At 37.3% G+C, this 26,033-nt stretch overlaps 1 long non-coding RNA gene across 1 annotated transcript in view; it reads left to right on the top strand.

Moving 5' to 3' along the window:
* LOC135449105 (uncharacterized) overlaps window positions 1–21,720 on the top strand; it is a 101,906-nt gene extending 80,186 nt beyond the window's left edge. The window contains exon 5 of the long non-coding RNA XR_010440645.1: window positions 21,569–21,720. This is a non-coding gene — a long non-coding RNA (uncharacterized LOC135449105). The remainder of the gene's footprint in view (window positions 1–21,568) is intronic.
* The last annotated feature ends 4,313 nt before the right edge of the window (window positions 21,721–26,033 follow it).

The following is a 26,033-nucleotide window of genomic DNA, read 5'->3' as shown; positions in this document are numbered from 1 at the left end:
ACAATCTGCTTACCAAATTAAATAAGTGAAATCAGGGGGATTTCAGTAATCCCTTGAGAGCAGCTTTGGAATGTAAATGAGTTTGATTGCCACTGATAGCCATTCCCCAGAGGAGCCTGAGGATTTTGGAGATGCCACCTGAATAATCCTTGGAAGGCTGGCTGGGCGCAGAGCTGTGTGCCATCAGCACTCTAGCCTGAGGGAACAGTAAAAAAGTTTGAGGGTTTTTTAATATTAAATTCTTTCAGTGAATCGTGGTGTTTAAAAGAAAATGAAGTGTGGAGTTCCTAGACGAAGGGAGGAATGATGAATGTGACTCTATGTTCTTAGAAGGCTAATTTATTATTTTACGATGTGATATTATATTAAAGAATGCTATGCTAAAACTATACTAAAGAATAGAGAAAGGATACTTACAGAAGACTAAAAGATAAATAGTGAAAAACTTGTGACTCTTTCTTCAGAGTCTGGCACAGTTTGATGGTGATTGGTTATTAAGTTAAAACAATTCATATGAAACCAATCAAACAATAACAATGACCAGTTGATAAACAATGTCCAAACCACATTGCAAAGCAGCAAAACACAGGAGAAGCAAATCAGATAATTATTGTTTTCATTTTTCTCTGAGTCTTCTTAGCTTCCCAGGAGAAGAAATCCTGGTGAAGGGATTTTTCAGAAAATATCACAGTGACAATGGAGGATTAATCCTAAACACTTTCTCTTTTTTTTATCTCCTTCTTGGGGTTTTTGTGTAGAAGTTGATAAAGGGCTGTCCAAGGAAGAGCTGGAGTTTCACAGGCAGATTTAATTAAGGCATAATGTAGAAATCTGATTTGCAGAGCTTGCTCTAGAGCAGCTGACTGGGATTTGCTCAGCAAATCCACCTCTTTCTTTGCTAAGAAGACACATGAATATACATTTCATCAAGCAGGTATGATGTGAAAGCAAATGTCTGCTTCAGGAAACAAACATTTAAAAATTGTAATAGCTGTGTCTGTTTTTTTTATCGTTGGCTAGTTGATATGGAGAAAAAAAGCCTTTTTTCTTAGCACATGTAATGTTCTGGGAGGGGTGCCAAGCATGTTCTCATTTCTATTTTGTTTTTGTGCAAAGGTGTTCTAAATGAGAATAATCAGCCCCACGGAGGATATGACTGTAGCCATGTATTTTCTGCCTAAGGATTTTAAAAAGGGCTTTCCCTCAGATTATGTTTGATTATGTTTTCAACTTACTGAAGTCTAGCATCTGGCCTTAAAAATATGTCCTGATGCTCACATACAGGCCTTTAACTACTACCATTTCAACCAAATCTACAAACTTGTTTTAATGCATGAGGTACTTTCCAGATTTGGACGGTTCTGGGGCTTCACTCTGTGTTTTCACACATTTGTCAAGGAACAATAATATATTTGATGGATGCTGGGTGTTAACACATGCTGAGGGAAACTTTCCTCCAGCCAGAGCACTTGGAATCCAGTTGTCATCGTTCTGTTCCTTCTGGATTGATGTTAATTGTCTCTGATGTTGCTGGGGCTAGGAGTGGACTCAACAACTTTCAGTTCATGTGTTCTTCCATGCAGCAAGTGAAGGAAAGAACATTTCTTAATTCAAGTTGTTCTGCCATATCATTCCAGATATAGTTATGAACAATCCTAGGAATTCAACACTTATTAACTTTTACTTTCCATCTCATTTGGGTAATCGTTTGAAATGTTGAGAAAGAGCAGAAGATTGGCAACCCCCAAGGGTAAGAGGGCATGTGTAACTCAATAGCAGATGAGTTTTTATTTATTTTTTTCCTGGTTTTATTTCTTTTTTTTTTTTTCCTGTTTTCCTGCATTGTATAACCTGTCCGTGAGAACTTTTTGGCCCATTGGGTTTTTTATGTTTTGCTGCTGGCTCACAGCTTGCTCATGTCCTCTGGCTTACTCTCTTCTGATAAAACATGACTTGTAATTTAGAAGAAAATTATGTAAATTAAGATGTTAAGTTCTCACCAGGGCATTGTAAACTTCAGTTTTAAAGGTCAGCTTAAAGAAAACATAATCTTTTTGATGTTGTGTTTTTCAAGTTATTTCAATTGGCAGGATGGGCAAGGGAGCACCCTGATGATGATGATATCTAACAGATAGCAGCCTGAGCTGTGCTGAGTAAAAATGGGCAATAAAACCTTTCATTACCACTAGTTTTTCCTCTGAAATTTTAATCTCAGACTAAACCAATTTATCATGGTGCCAAATCAATCAGTTTAGCACCTATTTTTATAGGTATATTGCTTTTTGGCACAGAATGTCGTGGTCTGGTCGGCAAGGAGGATGTGACACTCCCAGTCCTACAGCAAAATGTGCTCTCTCAGAGCAGTCTCAATGAACATTTTATCTGCTGCAAGTTTCATATTGCTGCTGAGGATCAGCCTGGTGCCACCTTTGAGACCCACAAAAATGCTTTGCTGGTGTGGGGTTGTCTCTCTCTCTGTTGTGTCTTTGCTGGTAGCACTAATCTGTTTTGATACACCTTTGCTTTTAATAATTCTAGATGTTTTATACTTCTGTATTTAAGGGTCAGAAGTTTCTTTGCTGGGACGTTAAGGGTTTTTTCAGGTAGCTGGGGTCTCACTTGAAGGCTGTGCGGAATTGTGATTTTTGGATTAAATTGCCTTGAAAGATCGCTTCCAACACCACTCTTTGCTGCCTGCCATCTGCTCCGAGGGCTGTTTCTTTTTTCAGCTGTGAAACTCAGCCAATTTGGCCTTTGCTCCCCAGGGTGTTGGGAGGGAGGAACCTCTCCCCAGTCTGCTGCCAGGGGGAATCCCCTGCAACTCCGAGATGCCCCAGAAAAGGGGTGAAAGCAGAATGAAGCCTGACAAGGGGCAGCGCCAGGCAGGGCTGTGCTCAGTGAACTCAGCTCACAATTTCTGTCAGCTCTGGGCTGAGCCGCCTGCCTGAGGAGCTTCATCCTGGGTGTGTGTCACAGGCAGAGCTGGAGATTTTTGTGTGCCCCTTTCCCCGCCCTGGCTCTGCCAAGCAAGGTGTGTGACACAGGGAGAGCAAAGTTTTGCATGCTTGGATCTGGCTCCGGCCTCAATATTGTATCTGACTTATTCCAGGTCCATGAAAATAAGCTCAGCAAGACCTCCTGGCTGAAGTATTTTTCTTCTCACTCAGAAACTTAGTAGATATGAAAATCTACAAGTCCCCAAAATCCCTGAGTTTATTTTTGAGCAGCTCCCCACAGTCCTTGATGCAGAAATAAGGGATTTTTCTAGGTAGGAATTTTTTTGTTTGGTTGTGTGTTGTTGGTTTTTTTTTTTTTTTTTTTTTGGTCTGCCAGAAAAATACTAGAATCTTAAAAATTAACCTGTTATTTACTCTGCTCCTATTAGCTTTCCATGCCTAATTTTGGTACAGTGAACAAAACCAGTCAGCAGTTTTCCCATTGTACAGTGCTGCCATGGAGGACATTCACACTTTTTTCTCCTCATGTGAATGCTCCCAGATGCTACCTGTAGTTCTGCTGACAGTAGATAATGTTACTATGTTATAGATTTAAAAAAAATTATATATAATCTGTATATATTTGTATTGTGGTATATTGTTGAAAAATATATTTCTATATACATCAATTACATTTTAATATAATATACATCTTAATATAATATATATTACATTTTAATACAATATACGTATTATATATATTTAATATAATATACATTTTAATATAATGTATATATTACATTTTAGTACAATATACATATGATATATATTTAATCTAATATACATAAGCTAAGTTATTCTGCTGAAATCCCCTGAAAACAAAGCAAAAAGAATGGCAATGCCAGAAAACGAGAAAAATACTATTTGATACAAACCAGAATATGCACTCTGTTTAATCCTAGAGCTTTGTATATCATAAAGTTAAAATTACTTTGTTTTTTACAAAAACTACAAAAACCATTCTTTTACAAATTACAAAAAAAAAAAAGGGAAGAACTTTAAATTAAGAAAGCTTCCTAAAGTAAATTTGTATTACTGTAGTAAACCCAGATTTTTTTTGTTTGTATTTTGCCAACCCTCCTCAAGGAAATTGCTCCATGTTGCTGCTCTTATCCTCATTACTTAGAGAAAATAATAACAATAATAGTAATAGTAATAATAAAAAACATGTAATTATATATGATATAATAATATATAATTATGTAATATACATCATTATATAATATATATAATTATATCCATAATATATAATATATTATATAAATTATTATATATTGTAATATGTCTATTATATATCCATAATATATATAATATCCATAATATAATATAATATAATATAATATAATATAATATAATATAATATAATATAATATAATATATGAAATAATAATAATAATAATAATAATAATAATAGAGAACCTCTCTAAGCCTTTAAAGGGCAGAAGCTGTTATTAAGCAGGTTTTTTGCTACCATTCACATCTTTGTTTTAAGTCTTATTTTAAGGGAAGAAGAATCCACATTGCTTAAGAAGTGACCCTCATTGTCTCTTGGAGGGATTAGCCTGGTATTATTTTAGCTTTAGGCTGCCATGAATAACCTGGAGTGCGGTTCTGGCTGCTGCACACAGTGTGTACCTGTGGGGCAGTGAAAATAAAGGAATTTAGGATCACCAGTGAGGCCTGGAGAGCATCCAATATTCTGCTCATGGGAATACATCGAATATCTTGTGGTCAGCAGCACAATTTTCCTCTCCTGATTTCCTTTCCCTCTGCCCCCAGAATGGTTCTGTACCATGATCAGCCTGGCTGTGGTGAATTTGAACAAATATATACATTGTTCTTTCACAAAGAACTTCCATGTACAGTTTCTAATTAAATGATTTGAATCATTCCAGTTCAATCAGCCTACATAAACATCAAATATCAAAAAGGAATCTCTGCTCCTGTAGTCCTTTGCTGCCTCCACAGAATGGTTTTCAGCGTTATAAATGATGTTTGCTCTCCTGTTACTGCATCTCCAGATAATGAGCAGCTTTATTATAGTTGGAGCATTATCCCAGCATGTATTTGCAAGAAGTATATGACAATGAAATAGCAATTTTTCATTATTTTTCTTAATATCTTTAGACCATCTCTGCCTCTGATAAATATTTCTACTCAGCTTTGTATAGAAATAAATTCCTCTTTTCTAAATTACCCTCAACTGCAGTTTCTTTATATGACTTTTTAAATCTTTTTATCTATTAGAAAGGTCATCTCAGTACTTTGCATCAATGCTTTTTCTTCCCTATGTTTGTTAGGAATGCTTGCTATGGACAAAGGAAGGATTATCTATCCAGGGTAATTTTCAGTTTTACTTTAGATCTAATGCAGACTGCTGAAAAGCATTTTATTTCTTTTAATCTATATCTTAGTGATGAAGTGGTAATGACACTTTTGGAAGCATTACTTACTTATCTTGTTTTCAGGTAGACTGTGTCACAAAAAGGGGTATCATGAGATATTCAAAAGGATTCTGTTTCTTGCAAGATTTGTCCCATTTTTATTTGAATGTCCCCCTAGAACAGAAGGTTCATAACAACTGATTATTTGGTTACACTTGGATTTATGATGTAGTTCCCAGAAGGAAAAAAACCCACAAGCTCTATTTTATCCTATTGTTTATTGTTTTCTTCAAAGAGAAAATTTGGCTGATCTGGGGGAGTGAGTGCACCAAAATACTTCCTTAAATAATAATGTCCATTAAATTTCCATTAAATAATAATGTCTTCATCATTTTCAGGGGTAAGAAAATGAGAATGAGAGAGATGAGTGCCAGAGGGATGGGTGTGGGTCTCCTGTTTCTCCTTACTTTTTAACCTATATCCTCTTTCACAGCACATATTGAAGATGAAGCCAGTTCTGGTGCGGGCATTGTTTCCCTTCTACTGCTTTGTTATGTTTGTGTTGGTGATTGTCAGGCTGAGGATTCCCATGAAATGCACTCTCCCATTTCAATTTTGGTCTCAGCTAAAAATAGAGATTCCATATCAGAAGAAGAGTGTAATAGAAGATAATGAGATGATACCTTGAAAGGAAATACCAAGCAGCAAGAGAAAGACCAGAAAAAAAATTCGTGTGGCACTCAGCACTAATTTTGAGGAAATGAAGACATTGCCCTCTAAAACCTTTGCAGTTCAAATCCAGCTGTTTGCTGCTGCATCCTAATCCTTTTTGCTCTATAGGTTTCTGGAATGATGGAATTTTGATTTAATGGGTTTTTAGCGAGTTTATTCTCAGAATTGTCAATGTTCCTGTCAGAAATCTCATGAACACAGATTAGATGTAAGGAACACTGATCAGAACAAGTTCATGTGGCTGCCTCTTGTTCCACACAGGGAAAGAGGCATTGGCAAGCTGGGCAACATAGAAAATGCACGTGCAATGGGTCTGGTTTCTTTCTAATTTAAGAAAGTTAAGATTTGTGTCATCATTGCAGGTCTTTTCAGGCAGTTTGAACTGCAAGAAGTACATATCTCGTGTTTATTTGTGATAGTTTTCCATATTTTTTATGGAAAATTACTTGTAATGTTTGGATAGTTATATATATAATATATCTATATCTACTATATATGCTATAAGATACTGTTAATGTTTGGATAATTCTCAAGTGCAAAGGTAATTTGCTGTTGTCTTTTCTCCTCAAGTGCATGTTAAACATGGCCTTGCACAAATCCTGGTACATGAAATGTAATTGGCAGTATTATTGATGTTTGCAGGTATGCACTGATTCAAAGGATTGCCTCATAATGAGAAGTTTTTCACTTAATCATCCTTTTTTCCTCTGCCAGCGTGGCCCAAGTTAACTCCACTGATTGCAAAATGGGAATCTGAACATAGATTTTTATGGCCAGTGATGTCAGAATTCATATGAAAGAATTAATATGAAGCCTTTAATGTACCAACTGGAAATATATAGTGCAGTGAAAGCAACCTGTTTACATGGCGCTCTTGGTATTGAGAAAAATCTGTTCTGCTTCACAACTCCTCATTGTATTATGTGGGACCCAGGAGAGTTTGATGCCATTAGCAAGTGTAGGAATGAATGCAAGAATGTTTCAACAGATGCCAGAATCGGGCACTGTTTTGTATTTCTGCTGTTTTCAAATATTTTTCTTTTAACAACACCTTTGTCCTGCCAGGAGGAGAAAAAGCCAAATGTTTTTTGTGTGGGTGTACAGTGTTCACCTACCAGTGACAAGGCAGCCTTGTCCTTCCATGGTGCACCCCACACGAGCAGAGAAACTGAGGTTTATGAAGCCACAAAGTGAAATAGGAACATATTTCTGTTGCTCTGTGGCAGCTGCAGTGACACAGAAGTTGTTAAAAACAGCAGCACAAAGCCTGGATTTAAAACTCCCAACAGGTGGAACAGATCTTATTGCATTTGCCAACACATCTCGAGGCTCTCCACCTACTGTAAAGAAAATCCTTTTGTTGCTATTTTCAAACAGAGCATAATTTGCTAAGGAGTTAATGATATAAGAAAAATCAGTAGTTACTAAACAGGAAAAAGCTCTAATTGTGTGGCAGCTGTAAGTGAAGAAAGGAAATAATGTTAAAAAAAGGTAGAATAACTTGGTAGGTATATGTGTAATATTGTGAGCCTTGCATGGGGCATAGAAAGCATTTAACTAATGAATAATTTGCAAATTTCCCAAAGCACATGCTTTGCTTGCTTCAGTCCACATTATAATAATAGAAGTGTCATAATAGTTGTATTTTTGTTTAATTTCAAATGATGGCTGTTAGCAGAATTATCTTAAATCAGAATTTTGCAGATGTTGAACTGATGTTCTGTGAGTCATGAACCTGAATTTTATTTTTTTTTTTACAAGGAGAAAGATATTCTGTATCAGAAGAATCGAATGGAAGATAATGAGATGATAGATAGAAAGGAAATACCAAGCAGCAAGAGAAGGTTTATATTTTATAAGCACCTAATTATAAGTTGATCTTTTTATGAACCTGTATTTTGTCTGCAAATTAATGCTAGAAAAAGTTATTGCCTATGCCTTAAAGAAAGATTTTTGGATTCTTTTGAGGATTGTTCTAAGCACAATTTTTTTAATGCCTAGAATTGAAAATAGCTTTGATTATAAAGTGTATTTTTATTATGTTTTTACTTTCTGTCACTGTATTGTCTGGATTTTGCCTGTGCTGATTAACAGAACTCTCCAAGGTTTACGTTAGCCCAGAATTTTGATTACAGAATATAAACTTATGGACTTCAGAGAGTGAAGTAAGGCTATAGAGATGATTGAACAGTTAGATGCTGAAATGGTACCATTGCTCCAACATCCTGTCCCTTCCCTCTTGCTGTGTGTGCCAATTTCCTTGAGGAGCTGTGAGCACTTTTGTTGCCCACTGCAGAACACCTCGAGGTAGCCTCCATCATTTATATTGCATTATCTCTCTTTTCAGACTGCTTTTTCATTTTTATGTTTGCCTAAGGCCTTGCTCTGTATTTTGGCTTTTTCAGCCTTTTTGGCTTTTTCATCCTCTTGCTCCAGAGCAAAGGGTAAAGATCTGAAATGAATTGCAATAGTCAATATTTCTTTATTCCTTCAATAATTCTTTACAGAACTCTGAAAACTGAAAAGCTGACTCCCAAAGGCGACTGAAACTTGTAATTTCGTTTTGCTCAACGTGAAGTTCTATAATCCTTCAGCACATTACCTGGTTCTCCTGTGGCATTAGGGTATTAGTACTAATGGAAAGACATAGTTATTACAAACAATTCCAAATTTCATGGTGTGGATCTTAATAGCAGAAAGGGATTTTCTCGTGATTAAAAAGAAAAATGGGTGGCGAAATAAAGAAGGAATGCTTGTTACATAGGATGATCCCCTGGAGGCTTAATTACTGAAAAAACAAATAGGAGGTAAATGTGCAAGATGTTTGCAGGTTAAACATTCCATGAGTATCTTTCAAATAAGAGTATCTGCAACCTTGGAGCAGCTAATTGCTCAAGAATCCCAGCCATTTGTGCTGCCTCGTTTTCCCCTGGGATCGACACTCACAACAGGATAATTCTTACCCTGATATAAGTGTCACAGTAGGAACTCAGTGTAATTTGCTGATATGATATCAAAAATAGCATTAAGGTAATTACATTTTGCACTTGTAATGTTTCACAGGCAACAATATAACTGAAAAGTACTCTTTTTTACTCTTTTTTTTTTTTTTGCTTATAGTAACCTGGCCATTCCAGAACCACAGTTTTCTACTCTTTTTCCTTCTAGGGTTGAGCAGTGAAGTTACTCAAAAGTTTTGGGGCTTTTTTAGCATTTCCAACACAGAATTGTATCCAATAATCAGAGCTGAAGAACAAAGTAAAGTATCACACTCTTTGACATGGGAAATGTTCTGTAGCCTAAGATGATCCATTGTGGGATCTTCAGTACTCTCCCACTGCAGTTTAATTTAAACTCTTTGTTCCTCTCATTTTCTGGAGGAAAAGTAAAACAAGTGGATTGTTTTATTGTTGTCACTTGGATGTGTTCCTGTAGATTAAATTGAACCTTTGTGTTGAAAAATTTAATTCCCTGTCACACTAACCTTTACTTGTGCATTGTGAAACCTAGGCAAGGAAGATCAGCATTTGCAGCCCTTCAGTGGTAAAGTGACTACAGCAAGAAAACCAGACCTCAGTTTGCTGGAAATTGCCATGGAGATCTGGATTTAAACTGACCTCCTCCTGAATCTACCTCAGGTGACAGAATGACCTAGGTGCCACTCACTTGGGTCACCAGGGACAAAGGAAATGGATTTAATTATGATTCAGACTCAGCTCAATTATGATTTAGACTCAGAGGTTTTGCAAAGCTTTGTAGTAAGGTGGTGGTGCTTCTTTCAAGTCTTGTATCAGTTTCTGGGAAATGCTCAAGTCCTGGGAAGCACATCTTTATTTACATGTGATGTCTTATTTAGATGGTGCCTATCATCTTATTTAGACATTTTAGATAAGATTTGCAACTTTGGGTCGTTAAATCCTGGTCCAAACACGTTACCCAGAGCTGACAAACACGGGGGAATCAGAGTTTAGGCTTTTGTAGCTACAAAAGACAAGTTGAAGCACTGGTGGCAGCTTTCAAACCAGCGTAACTGGTTTGTAACTTTTCCAACCTGGTGTAACTGGGATGGAGGTTGGCCCACATGGAAAGCTGCTCTAGAACCAGCTGTGGCTTGGCTCTGCTTCATCCACACCTCCAGTTCTTGCAGAAAATAAAAAACCAACCCAAACTATTTGTCTACCTGGCTTTGAGGGGCTCCCTGACCAGGCTGCCCATGGGTGACTGATTCCTGCCAAAGCTGGTCATGAAAATGTGTAGAGGAGCCAAGCTGGACTGGTAATTTATCTTTGCAGCTGTTAGAATTTCAATATACAGAAACAACTGTTTAAAGAGAGATTGTTCTTCAATAAAAAAGGCACTCTGGGCATCTCAAAATGAAAGCCTGGAAATGAAGATGAATTCAGATGAAGTATTTGAGAGCTCTCCTGCAATGGGCTAAATCACACAGAGAAAAAAAAAATAAAAATAAAGAAAGGCACATTGGAATATAATTTTATTTTGCCATTGAACAGTGCTAGAGACCCTTTTTGTAGATAGACAAATGCTTGTCATTACTTTATGCTCAAAGGCAACATTGAAAGTGACCTGGAACAGGCAGGAACTGACTTTTTTCTACTAATATGATATGAAAGTTTTATCGTATTAGGAATTTTCTGTCATGGTGGATTAGTATCAGGTCATATTAATGTTCCTTTTTACTAACTTACAATGAAATGTGCTAACGTGACTACACTTCACTATCACAAGAGAAAAAAAGCAGAATGATTTTATATTAATGTGATACCATAGAAAGATTTCAATACCTCTGTCCCATGGTGAGTAGGAAGAAGTTAAAAAAAAAAATAAAATTTAATGGCTTGGGACAAGGAGTTTGTGGGATTTTTCTCCCAAGCATGAGAATCCTTCCCTCACCTTCCCTGCCCCCAACATCATGTCTATATTTGTTAAATGGTTTCTGGATTTTTGAAGTGATTAATTTTGAAGCAGTTTGGGCTTGATTTCATAATTATGGTTGCTCTCCCATTTCTAACGAAAAGTCATTTGGAGCAGCAAATACTGAATACCTATAAAAACAACCCAGGATGCTTCAGGCTGACCATCCCTTTACTTTCAACAAAGCAAGTGTTGACTTCTCAAAAGGTTGATCTAGAAGCCAAATTAAAAAAAAAAAAAAACCAACCAAAAAATAGAGAAGGTGGGGGGGAAAATAAGGGGGAGGAGGAAAAAAACCAAAAGGAAAAAGAAAAGCCATCATATTGTGTCCATGCTCCATTATGCACTGAATGCTGTGGCCAGAAATAATTAACAGGCACAAAGGGTGGCAGTTAGTCATTTGGCTGTATGACTGTACCTGCAAGGTTTCTTTCATCTGGAGCCAAAATCTGATAAAAATGGATAATGTTTGAAATGTTCTGTCTTATCTAAATTATGACCAGAAAAAGCCTGGGTTTAATCTTGGCTCCCAACTTTTACAGGACAAAGCAGACGAGTTTGGCTCCTAGATTGAAACTCAAGTCATCTCTAATTCTGAAAATCTGTAATGTGGTTTTCAACATTTCCTTTTTGATGCAGCTAACATTCCCTAAAAGCTTTGGTCTCAAATAAAAAGGGATCAAAACCTGTCAAAAACCCTAAAGAGGTGATAAATTAAAGCAGAGTTATTTTTAAAAGGGCAGCATTGCTTCATTGGGTGACATGCATGAAGAAGAGTGGGTTCCCTGCTGGAAGGTGATGAAACACATTTACACCAGCTCAGAGGATTTGAGAACATTCTTCTTGCTGCTGGTACAGCCCTTTGTTTCAGGTCCTTGGCAGGTGAGTGGAGGAGAAGAGACCCCATCATATTCCCATTTCCTGTGAGAGGAGAACAGATGTATTTTCCAGTTGTTATTTTAAGTGATTGGTCTGGAGCCCCTTGTCCTTTTGCTGTTTTTTGAGTTGGTTTCTCACCCTGGTGCTGTCCCTGTGAGGCTCAGCAGCTTCCCATCAGAATGGCCTCAATTAAAACAGCATCTTTTGCTGTTTTAAATGCCTGCTTTCCATCATTTATGTTGTGTTAAAGGGGAAGGGTCTGGAGCCCCTTGACCTTTTCCTGTTTTTTGGGGTTTTTTTCTGAGTTTCTCACCCTGGTGCTGTCCCTGTAAGGCTCAGCAGCTTCCCATCAGAATGGCCTCAATTAAAACAGCAGCACCACTATCTGTAGATGACTGCTTTCCATCATTTATATTGTGTTATCTCTCTCTTCAGACTGCTTTTTAATTTTTATGTTTGCAATTATAAGTGATTTAAAGGAAAATTCATTGCACGACCTGTCCAGAGTCATTAAATTCACCTAGGTTGAATAACCTGACACTCACCTGGAAATAACCACATCAGGGACATTATCTTACTGAATTTTCAGCCAACTTAGAAGTATAGTCCTTATCTCTTCTTCCTTTTTCTCTTCCCTCTCAAGTGTAGTGGTGGGGGAACATTTTTAATTCACAAGAGATAATTAGCCAAGTCTGAAAGGTGTGCACTAATTACAGAACGCTCTATATCTCCTGTAGCTGACTGCAGCACAGGTTTCTGAATAGTAGGTATGATTTTTTCCAAACACTGTTCAGTAATTTGAAATGTTATTAGGGGATTAACTTTCCATATGAAAAGCTAAACTAATACTTATTATACAGATTATAGCAGCAAGTGGCCTGCAGGCTGTTGAGGCCATTATTTTGCAGGCTGCCATCACTGCCAAGGGCTGAGGAGGGTGCAGGAGAACCATCCCCATTCCCAGGGGAACGTGCAGAGCAGCATCCTCTGCTGCTCCCCATCCTTCCCACCAGCCAGGCTGATGGAGGAACTGAAATGGAGAGGCAGAGGAGGAAAGGTGTGAGCATTGTTTGTGCAAATCAATCCAACTCTGCTGACCTTCTCAAGTTACTAGGACCAATCTTTGGGGAAAAGCTATTAAATGTTCACTGTATTGAGAAAACTCAGCAGCACAACTTTAAGTATCTATTTCAGCTTGCTGGACACGGGGTGAAGTCAGTTTCTGCATCAGTATTTTTAAACCCCATTAAACAGCTTGTTGTGATTTACTGTTGATGGTGGTAGGTAGAAGCTGTTGCTGGTTCTTCTCTCCTCCTCAGTTTTTATGCTCTTATAAGGTCACATATTCTCTCTTTGGGTGGCCTCTGATATTTGTCCAGCTCATGGGAAATCTAACTGGATCTCTCCAAGCTAAAAGCATGAATCTGAAGCTTGTAGCTCCAGTAAAAACCTCCCATTCCCTATGAACAAGGCAAACCAGACCTACTTTTAAATGGAGGCCATGCAGCTGTGACCATGGAGAATGGAGGATGGGGAGCAGGAGAAGGAAGAAGCTCTTTGATTTCTCTGCTGAATAAGTCAGCACTTAAGTGTAGGGCTCACACTGGGGCTGTAAAATGCACACTAACCAGTGGATGGAAAATACCTTGTGCTTCTAGGGGAAATGTAACCTGGTTTTGGGAGAGAAAGGGATAAAAGATAAAATTTGCTCATCTTTTTAAATCTGTACGCTGGTTTAGTGTTAAATTCCAACACCGCTTGTCCACCAGCACCTCCCACAAAGAAGAAAACAACCCTGCTATTGTTTTAAAAATAAATTATTTTAATGTAAAATTGTACTAATTGCATCCTGTCATTCACACTGAGTTGCAAAGTACTTGGTGAACTCTTGGTTAATGATTTAAAACAGATTTCATTGTGACTTTTTTCTCTGCCTTTTTCTCTTCATTTTGCATTCTTTGATAGATCAACCAGCAGAGTTCTTCCTAAAAGGACTTGCGTATTCTCTCTAACAAATGTCCAAATTATTTATTAAAAACCAAATTATCTATTCTCACATCTGCCTACCTTATTAATCAATGCTTCCTTTGCTTTGCATTTCAGTTCTTTTCTGTTTGTAGAATTATAGCTTCAGCCCCTCTGTTTGTGCTGATTTATGATTGAATAGCTTATTGAATGCACTTTGTCCACATTTCTGGAATACATTTGCTGCTTTAAATTTTTTAATGCATTTAGCTTCCGATATGAAACTTGGGGAAATGGTTCTGAACATCTCCGCATCAGGTTCCCATTGCATCCCTTTGTCTATCCTAGCAGGAATATCCTCTGAGATTTCCTCCTGCAGGCATCTCTGAAACCCCTAATTGAACCACTGGTGTGCTTGTTTAAAGTGTTTCCCTCGCCTGGCTTTCTAAAATGATTTTTAAGCTTTCCCGACACACGTTTTCATCCTCCCCAGCCTCTCCCCTAACTAATGGCATTATGATGGTCTCCTGCCTTCAGGGATCTCTCTTGAACCACATGAACTCCTGGAGTGTCAGTGAGGACTTCTCTCACTTTCTGTTCCCACTTTTATTTCTCTCTTGGATGTCTGATGCTCAGCTGTGCATCCTTTGGCAGGAGAAGAAAAGGGTGGAAGTCACTGCTTTGCTCCCCTGCATGGGCTGCCACTGAGCCCATAGACAAACTCATTTACAAGGGAAAACTTGGCATTGATGCCATTAACAGTGCATCAAATACTGAGTTCTTTTGGCTTTTTATATCAGGATATGCCCACATGGCCCTTGCATCCTTAATCATGTAACCAAAGCTCAGACTGAAGTGCCAGTGAAGCTTTCAGGTTGTAGCTCTGGTTTAGTGTAAAGTCAGAGATCTGGGAAGATAAAGGGAGATCTATAAAACACCCCAGTATGATTTTTTAACAATTTTTAAATTGTTTCTCCTAGCAGTTTATTTTGATTTAGTGAAAGCAAGCAAAACCCAATTCTGTCGTAGGTTTTTTACCTAAGATCAGCCAAATGGGGAGACTGCATTGTACAAGGGAAAACTTGGCATTGATGTCACATCAAACAGTGAGTTCTTTTGGTTTTTTATATCAGGATATGCCCACATGGCCCTTGCATCCTTAATTGTCTAACCAGAGTTAGAAAGCTCAGACTGAAGTGCCAGTGAAGCATTCAGGTTGTAGCTCTGGTTTAGTGTAAAGTCACAGATCTGGGAAGATTAAAAAAGAGCTATAAAACACCCCAGTATGATTTTTTAACAATTTTAAATTGTTTCTCCTAGCAGTTTATTTTGATTTAGTGAAAGCAAGCAAAACCCAATTCTGTCGTAGGTTTTTTACCTAAGATCAGCCAAATGGGGAGACTGCATTGTACAAGGGAAAACTTGGCATTGATGTCACATCAAACAGTGAGTTCTTTTGGTTTTTTATATCAGGATATGCCCACATGGCCCTTGCATCCTTAATTGTGTAACCAGAGTTAGAAAGCTCAGACTGAAGTGCCAGTGAAGCTTTCAGGTTGTAGCTCTGGTTTAGTGTAAAGTCACAGATCTGGGAAGATTAAGGAAGATCTACAGAACACCCCAGTATGATTTTTAAACAATTTTAAATTGTTTCTCCTAGCAGTTTATTTTGATTTAGTAAAAGCAAGCAAAACCCAATTCTGTCGTAGGTTTTTTACCTAAGATCATCCAAATAGGGAAACTGCATTGTACAAGGGAAAACTTGGCATTGATGCCATTAACAGTGCATCAAATACTGAGTTCTTTTGGTTTTTTATATCAGGATATGCCCACCTGGCCCTTGCATCCTCAATTGTCTAACCAGAGTTAGAAAGCTCAGACTGAAGTGCCAGTGAAGCTTTCAGGTTGTAGCTCTGGTTTAGTGTAAAGTCACAGATCTGGGAAGCCTCATGAGGAAGATTAAGGAAGATCTATAGGACACCCCATTATGATTTTTTAACAATTTTAAATTGTTTCTCCTAGCAGTTTATTTTGATTTAGTGAAAGCAAGCAAAACCCAATTCTGTCACAGGTTTTTTAGATAAGATCAGCAACCATGGAACACTCCACCTTTGCAGTTTCCATTGTAATGACAGGGTGAGAAAGCCACTTTGCCCCTGCTGCAAAGCACCAGTGTTCAGGTAGGAGGCATCAGATACAGTTATCTCTTGGAACAGTTCAATTAAGGCAAATTAATTCTTTAGCTATTCCAAGTAGTCATTGGATTTTAGTTTGATGCTTTCCACTCTCTTTCTGGAAAGTGAATTCTTAAATCTTTGGGTTTGACCCAACTTAAAAAAAAAAAAGTAAAAAACCCAAACCAGGAAAAAAACCTCAGACTAAGAGATTTTGACTGTCTGATTCACTTTTGGTTTTGTTTCATTTGGTTCAGCCTTTTTGTTTTAATACTTGATCAAATCTTTCACTTCTAATATTCTATGGATGGGTTCAAAAGCAGTTTTGTTTGTCTTACATATTGTTCCATGTATCTGTCTTGAGCTATGCTGGCTTCTCTTGTCATTTTGACACTGATTTACTGGAATGAACTTATACTTTAAACTCTGTTACTGTTCTTTAAATGCCTTCCATTCCACATTAACATTTCTCAGCAGTGGTTAGTTCTAATTAGGTTTTTATATCTAGCCTGTTTGCAAATCTAACCCAATATATTTTGAAAACAAACTTACTGAAGACTATCAGACATTTGAAGAAAATAAGTGATCAAGTGGCTTTGCTGCTGGTAGTTCATCTATGTTCTGTGTGTGCTTGTACGCAGTTATATAAATCATTTATATATAGGCATTTAACTCCTAAAGGAAAAAATTAACTCTGTTGAAAGATCTGCTGCAGAAACTCATTTTTCCAATGACCTGTGGCAAGCAGAGATTCAAAGGCCCTGGTTCTGTGTGAGTGATGCTCAGCAACAATAAAACCACCCCTGACTTACCAACACTGACCCCAGCAGAAATCCAAAGCACAGCCCTATGTCAGCTATTATGGATAAAAAAAATCACTCCATCCCAGTTAAAACCAGCACACATTCCTGTTGGCATGCTTTGATGGCTTTCTACCTGCCCACAAGTATGAGTGTGCCAGGGTTTGTCTGGATCTTAAACAGGTGTTCAGTTTTTCTAGAGACAGTGGAGAGACAGAGCTCTACCAATAAAAATATATATTTTGTGTGTGTGTATATACACATATATACATATATATATAGAATATATTTTATATATAGAATATATTTTATATATATAATATATATAATGTATATAATGTATATAATATATAATATATATTATGTATTATGTATTATGTATTATTTATGTTATATATACATTATTATATATTAATATAAATATTATATATAATTTACATATTAAATTATATAAAATATAATTTATATATAAAAATGTTTTATATATGTAATATATTATATATTATATCTATTATGTATATTATAGAAAATGATATAATTATATAAAACAAAATATTTTATATAATTACATAATTTTATTATTTCCATTTTATTAATTTATTCAATAATTTAGTATTATAATTTATTTAGCACTTTTATTTTTTTTATTTTATTTTATTTATAATTATTTTTATATAATTATATTGTTTTATACACAATAATTTTATATATGCAATATATTTATATATATATATATAAGTTTCAGTGAAAGAAATCTGCTTATTTGTTAACATTTTTGCACTGTTTTAAACCTAACAGCTGAATAATTTGCTTCTTCATGTCTTTCATGTGCTTCTATACAGACATCCATTGCATGTCCTCTACAAACCTGTGCAGAGATGTTTCATTCAGTGTTAGTTGTTTGGGTTTTTTTAACCTAGGAGAACTGTTTGCAGACAAATTTATTTTAAATAGTGCCCCTGGATGCATTGAAAGAGAGAGAGAAAATATCATTTTTAGAACCATAAAATTAATATGAGCTGATGGTTGATGCATTTGTGGTGTGCCATTCTGATCTGTGTGATTATTTTCTCTCTCCCTTGTACGCTATTTCTTCATGGTTTGGTGCTCTTGAGGTATGAATTTTAGTCAAATGAGGACAAAACTGGTTGTTTTATTACTGGTATTACTGTAATTCTTAGGAATCCAAGTCATGAGGAACAATTTCCCTGCCCTAACCAGTGCTGGTCCAGAAGAGGTGGCTGAGGAAACGACAGCACCAGGAGAAGGGAGGCAGAGGAGGGATCCAGAGCCTGAGTTCAGCACCCTGCATGGGACTGAGGAAGTTTTTTCTCTCTGAAATGTCAATTGTTCTCTTAGGTCTTCATTTCTTGCTCTGTTTAGTGCTGCTGATGGAGGAAACATAATTAATGTGCTGCTGATGGAGGAAACATAATTAATGTGCTGCTGGGCAGTTAGATCCCTCAAAGCTGTGGCTGAGGAGAGCATTGGGAGCTAACTAGAAATTCAGAAAACCCTCTGAAATATGAGGAGCAGCACGGGAGCATAGTCACGTTTTTTGGCTTCTATTTGGCCTTTTAAAAAATAATTTAGTTGAGCAAGAGTAATAAAACTTTCAGCAGTGGGTGAGAGATCAAGAGATGAAGAGAGAAAGAAATGAAGATCTAAGAGAACATCTTGGGGTCTGTGAGGATTTTTGGAAGTGAGGATGAGTTCCTGTGGAATTGGATGGATTGGAGGGAGTGAAGTGGATTGTTGCTGTGCTTTGCAGTGGTGCTGGGAGCTGTGCATTCAGGGGAAAAAATAAACCACTGTAGTAGTAAAGTTATAAATGATGAGGGACAGCCTGGCTAAAAGGCTCAGCTGCGAGGTCTTGTATGAAAACAACCTGCAAGGCTTCAAAGATTGCATTCCAGACTCTGGGTTTGGATGGATGTTTAAGAGAAGTGCAAGCGCAGCTTGATGAAAGAAGGTAAACCTTGACTGAGCAAATTTTACAGTAAATTTGGTATTCATTTTGGTTTTAATGCTACTCAGATGTTTTAAGGGGAGCAAAGCGCCAAAAGCCAAGCAGATTTCACCTGTGCTTGATTTCCAGGTTTGATTGGAGAGCAGAGGACAGAGAAAATTCCTCAAAATTCATGCCTGCTCTACCCCAAGCCTTAATGCCAATTTCACAACATTTAGGTGACCTTCTGTGCATTCAGGGAAAATAAAACCCACTGTAGTAATAAAGTTATAAATGATGAGGGACTGACTGGCTAAAAGGCTCAGCTGTGAGATCTTGTATGAAAACAACCTACAAGGCTTCAAAGATTGCATTCCAGACTCTGGGTTTGGATGGGTGTTTAAGAGAAGTGCAAGTGCAGCTTGGTGATGGCAGGTAGACCTTGAGTGAGCAAATTTTAAATTTGGCATTCATTTTGGTTTTAATGCTACTCAGATGTTTTAAGGGGAGCAAAGCACCAAAAGCCAAGCAGATTTCATCTGTGCTTGATTTCCAGGTTTGATTGGAGAGCAGGGGACAGAGAAAATTCCTCAAAATTCATGCCTGCTCTACCCCAAGCCTTAATGCCAATTTCATAACATTTAGGTGACCTTCTGTGCATTCAGGGAAAAAAAAAAACCCACTGTAGTAATAAAGTTATAAATGATGAGGGACTGCCTGGCTAAAAGGCTCAGCTGCGAGGTCTTGTATGAAAAGCTTCTGCAAGGCTTCAAAGATTGCATTCCAAACTCTGGGTTTGGATGGGTGTTTAAGAGAAGTGCAAGCGCAGCTTGATGAAAGAAGGTAAACCTTGAGTGAGCAAATTTTAAATTTGGCATTCATTTTGGTTTTAATGCTACTCAGATGTTTTAAGAGGAGCAAAGCACCAAAAGCCAAGCAGATTTCACCTGTGCTTGATTTCCAGGTTTGATTGGAGAGCAGGGGACAGGGAAAACTCCTCTCCTCTCACAGAATATTGCTGTCTGTCCATCTCTGTGCCTGCCTGCTCTACCCCAAGCCTTAATGCCAATTCCATAACATTTAGGTGCCCTTTAACTGTGGGTTTTGGCTTGTTCCCTACACACCAGCAGCTCAGGGAGACACAAGGATGACACTATGTATAATTGTATAATTATATATATCATATATATAATATATATCATATATATTCTATATATTCTATATATTATATATAGATATATAGATATATAGATATATAAATATATTATGGGTGAGAACAGCCTTGAGAAAAGAGGATATTTTGGAAAAAAGAGCTGTGACAATCTCAGCAAGAGAACTGCCTTGCTCCATTCCTCTGTGTTGTACCAAGGTGCCAAAGAAATGCTTGACACAACTGCCACGTTACCTTTGCTCCCAAACAGCCTGCAGGACCTGGAATTTGGGCAAAGCACTCAGATTAAAGAAGCAAGCAAGGCTCCAGGCTGCTTCTTGAGCTGCTGTGAGAGTTTTGTGCATTCCTCATCCCTGTGCATTGTGGCGTGGCTGTGAGAAATGGGAGCGACTCCTGGTGCCACTGCTGAGCTCTGAGAATCTCTAGGCAGGAAAAAAAAAACCCTAAAAAATGAAAAAAAACCACAAAAACCAAACAAAAAATGCCTCCAAACAAAACAAAAAAACCCCCAAACTCCCAAAAAGCAAAACAAAAAACAAAATCACAAAACAACAAACCACCCCAAAAACAAACAAAAAAAACCAAAACAAAAAAACCCCAAACTCTCCCAAAAAACTGCCAACAAAACCAAAAACAAAACCACAAAACCAACAAAACAACCGCCCCAAAAACAAACAAAAAACCTCCAAAACAAAAAAAAAAAAACAAACTCCCAACAAAACCCAACAAAACCAAAAACAAAACAAAAAACAAACCCCACAAAACAAAGAAAACAACAGCAACCACAAAAACCACCCCAGAAAACAAACAAAAAACCCCACAAAATCCCCCCCAAAAACCCCCAAAAAATAAAAAAAGAACCAAAAACCAAAAAAACAACAACAACAACAAAAAAGGCTGTCTGGGATTGTTGTGGGTTTCACCAGCAGCAGGGAGGGATGGTGCAGAAAGTACAGGAGATGTGAGGCTTTGCTTGCCTCCACAAGCCTGTCCCAGCTGGCAGTGATGTTGTCCCCTTGACTTAAAACTTTGCTCACAGTGTGTAATCTTTTCCCATCACACATAATTTTTAATTTTGTTTGAAAGTACGTGTTTGGAAGTAGTGTAACCCTGTCTACAAAGCACATGTGACATTTCAGCATGCAAGTGAGTGTAAAACATTTGATTTGATGCTGTTCAAAGCAATGCCTGTTAACAGCATGGCATACAGGTAGAGAAAGTATAAAAATATGGTGTAATGCAGTGGAATGGAAAAGTATCTTTCCAGTTCTATTCTGAGAATGCAGCAAAAATAGCCTGATGTCAAATGCTATTTGATATCACTTCTTAATGTGTCTGATACACTTATTCTTTATGTGAGCCCACTGCTATCTTGCTTATGCTGCAAAAATTCCACATACCTATATATATATATATATTTTTTATTTTGTTTGGCTCTAAGTGTACCAAATTAGTTTCTTGGTTTCATTCTCAGCTCCTCATGGTTTTTGTGTTGATGAATTAATGGCATTCCTACCTTCGTGTTGTAGAAGAGAATTTGAAATTAACAGCTCCACGTACTGATTACAAAATCTTGTGTCTCTGCAGGGGAATGAATTCCTGCAGCTTCACTTCTGGCCAAACTGAGGGAAGGTGGCTGCAAGGAATTGCAGCACTGGCATGTCTGCTCTGACACCAATGCTGGACAAGAAGTAGAAGTAAAAAAGCAACACCCAAAGCTTCTCCGTAAACACTGGCAGACCCAGCAGTGGTGAGAGTTTGGATTTTATTCTAATATTAAAGCAAGGAATGGTAATATTAAAGCAAGTAGATAAATGGGAGTAATAGGTATTAAACATATATTGCATATTTTAATTGCATGTTGCATATATTGCATATATAAGTGTATATTGCATATTGCCCATTTTAATTGCATCTATTAAAACTGAACAGCATTTTTAGCTAAATTAGTTGGTCTGTACCCCCTGTGCTGCTGTGTTGACAGTAACCTTTAGGCACAGCTGGGGTTGTAGGCCTGAGCTCTGTGCTGACCACACTGTCTCCATCACTGACTTATTTTGACAGTTTATGTCCTGTTGCATATTGCATGTATATACACATATTGCATATTTTAATTACATGTTGTATATATTGTATAGATAAACATATATTGCATTTTTAAATTGCATATTGCATATATTGCATAGATAGACATATATTGCATATTTAAATTGCATGTTGCATATATTGCATAGATAGACATATATTGCATATTGCCCATTTTAATTGCATCTATTAATATTGAACAGCATTTTTAGCTAAGTGAGTTGGTCTGTACACCCTGGCAGGACCAACCAGGTGCTGATAATAACCACACTGTCTCCCTCACCGAACTATTTTGACAGTTTATGTCCTGTTGCATATATTCCATTGATCTATATATACTGCCTATTTTAATTGCATGTTGCATATATTGCATATTGCATAGATAAACATATATTACATATTCTAATTGCATGTTGCATGTATTGCATATATAAGCATATATTGCGTATTTTAATGACATCTATTAATATTGGATAGCATTTTTAGCTAAGTTAGTTGGTCTGTACCCCCTGACAGGCCTGAGTTCTGTGCTGTCTGGAACCTTTAAGCACAGTGGGGGTTGCAGACCTCAGCTCTGTGCTGATAATAACTACACTGTCTCACTGACTTATTTTGAGAGTTTATGTCCTGTTGCATATATTGCATATTGCATAGATAAAGATATATTACATATTTTAATTGCATGTTGCATATATTGCACAGATAAGTATATATTGCATAGATTGCATATTTTAATTGCATCTATTAATATTAAACAGCGTTTTTATCTAAGTTGGTTGGTCTGTACACCCTGGCAGGCCTGAGCTCTGTGCTGACAATACCCACACTGTCTCTCACTGACTGATTTTGACAGTTTATCTCCGGTCACTTTCAGTGGTTTGCAAAGCTGACATTTCCCTTTAGTGAACCTGAAACTCCTTTCTGCTGTCTTGCCCAGATATTTTGAACGTACCAGGCACTAGTGAAAAGCAGGGAAAAGAGGGCTCCTTTCTCACTGAGCCTGGGGAGGGGTGGAAGGAGCTGGATTAGTGTAGTTGTGGTCAGAGGTTTATTTCTATTAATTTGTCATGCTATAAATGCCACACTACTTTTCTGTTCCGTAGCAGATATTCTCCTGCTCTTACAGTATTTTCCTTCCTTATGGTAAAGTGTATCTGATTGAGCCAATTTATACTGACAGCTTTCCTAAGTTAACTTCTCTGTGAATTCCCAGTTCATTTAATATATTTTCCTCATGCTTCCCACATTTGAGTTACCTTTGTTCTGTGTCTGAAGGATAGGAAGCTGATAGTTATTTTATATTTATATTTCAAGGCTGCTTAATGTTTAATGAGGCTGAATATGTTGTAAAAAGCTTCAGAACACTCAGGCTGGTTAATATTTCATGTCGATCTACAGAGACAACTATATTGATCTTTTAAGCATCTGCTAAACAAGACAAGGAATAAATTAGATTTTGGTCAGTTTGATTTGGCTGGCGAGTTAAATAGCTTTTAGAGCATTATCACCTTTTAAAATGTTTTGTTTCCAGTTGAATAAAGTAGATTTTGAAGGCAGTATTTCATGTCATTTCTCATTGCTCTTCATCTTGCCTGTCTCATTTCGGCTGTGTTTGTGTGTGTTAGGAGGGATGCAGGATATAAAGACGGGATGTTTGAACTGGCTGCTTTATGCACCCATAATTAGACCTTCCAAAGCCACAGTGGAAGGGCCCTACTTGTCCCTGTTGACTGCATTTTGGACACAGGTTCCCACTATTAAACTAATGTTTATTTGCATCACAGTTACATGCTTAGAAAATTCTCTGCAAAGCTGGACCATGAATACAGTCTGATCCAGGGGAAAACCTGCTTTATCCCCAAGCTCCTTATCCTAGAGGACCTATTTTAACATCTTGGGTGCAAGTTTACTTTTTACTAGCTTTGGAGGTAACGAAAGCAGAAAATGGATTTCCTTGCAAAAAGAGGAAAAATAAATTATCCATTGAGATGTTTACAGAATTGTCCTGTACACCTACTGCAAGGGGATAACAAGGCTTTACAAAGGTCCTTTCACACTGAAATAATTTCACAGCAGGTTTGTGATGATTGAAAATTTCCAAACTCCATGCTCAGAAGATGCAGCACGTGTAGAGCTGATCTAAACCAGACATTTTTATTAAGAAGCTGAGCTGGCAGCCTTGGCACAGAGCCATGGGGTTTGAATGTTAGCTCCAGAATAGGTCATGCAGCTCACCCTATAGAAAGACCCATGCAGGAAACATTTGGCAGTTTGACTAAAGTGTAAATTATTGCATTTAATGTCTCCATGCAAACTCTCTAGCCTGCAAGTATACAAATACTTTTCTGGTACAGAGCTAAATTTTAAATTATCTTGTAGTAAACTAAATATTCCAACTCAGTATAACCCTAAGTAAATCTGTTTCAGGTTAGATATATTAATGTTTATAAGTATATATGGGAATTATGGAATCATACTTTTTTAGTCCCTTGCATTTGTGGAGTTTTTTTAATTGATGGTTTAACTATAGTTTGCTGTATCCAGTTCGGAACAGATGTAATAGCTGGGAAAACTTCATTTCTTTGGCAGAAAACAATTAAAAGTTATCAGTTATCAATGACTTGGGGAGATCTGGGGGTTCCTGAAATGTTACACCTGTACTATTAACTGAATTCAAAATCTAAGGACAAAGATAAAAGGCATAAAATTGATGCAAAATCTGTTAAACTAAGAACAGGAATGAAGAGACAGATACCTCTCCAGCAATTTTTAATTCATTCCCCCTGGAATTTCCTTGTGAATTCACTCTTTAAAAAAGATGCTCCCTATGATTTTAAAATGTCTCACCTACGTGTTACCCTGTAAAGATTTCAGGAAGTTTTAGCCATCTGAAATCTGTTCCACTTGTCATTTGATGGGTTCTCAAGTGGCATTCCTTCCTTTTGTGTCCCAGCAACCTCTGTGAAGCAGTGAAAGCCATATTTAAGTTTAAAGATGGAGGGGGCATTAGGAGTGATTTTGGGGAATTTCTCTGACCTGTCCATCTCATCAATGCTGTGTTCTGTTTGTCTCTGTTATCTTACAGTTGATCTAATGATCAAAGCTCATCCCCACTTTTATTTCTTCCTGAAACATTAAATTCTCTGGCTTTTATCCAAACAGGAGGTATGTCCTGAGAAGCCCTGAGAACATCAGGCTCCTGGGAGCTCAGTAATTCCTTCAAGGTACATTTTTAAAAGCTATACTAATGTTTCATCTTCAGTGCTCCCATTGGTCCTTTTTAAAAGCTGTCAGGCTCTTCCCATATAAAGAAAATATTTTCTACACATCTCAATGCATATCTAAATTCTTGTTGATAAGATGGAGCATTTCTAATGTACGTGTCCCCCTTAATTAGCACTCAGATTCTAATAGTACTCATTCTAATTAGCACTCAGATTCAGGATCCTGCCATGAATTGTTCTATTCAGCTGTTCTGGAATTTCAGGTATGTGCTAGCTTCAGACCACAAATGTGGCCAACATTACAAATGAGGCCAACTAAGAAACATTTAAAAACACTAAAACTTCAGAAGTTAGCCAGATCATATCTGGACCCTTATGAAACAAATTCTTCCACAGGGAAAACAGCTAATGTGCAGTATATGAAATTGAGCTCTGCTGCCCTGAGCCAATACTTGTGCTGAGGATGGCCATCCCTTAATTATCAGTAGGAATAGTAATTATCAATAGGATACAAAGGATCATTGTATCCTTGTCACTGCCAGAGTGAGGAAATGATTCAGTCAGGTTGAATGTGTCTCCTGTTCCAATGAAAGGGACTGTACAGAACTCCCTGGAGAAAGGAGATCACAGCCCATCCTCTCCTGTTGCAAGGGTACCTTACAATAGTTGCAGAATGTTTAATTATTTGCTTTTTTACCTTTATCCTGTGGAGAGGCAGCATGCAGGTGTGAAATGGGCTGTTG

This window comes from Zonotrichia leucophrys, chromosome 5, assembly GCF_028769735.1.
Source record: "Zonotrichia leucophrys gambelii isolate GWCS_2022_RI chromosome 5, RI_Zleu_2.0, whole genome shotgun sequence".
In the NCBI taxonomy this organism is placed as follows: Eukaryota; Metazoa; Chordata; class Aves; order Passeriformes; family Passerellidae; genus Zonotrichia; species Zonotrichia leucophrys.
This window is presented reverse-complemented; position numbering and strand designations above follow the sequence as displayed.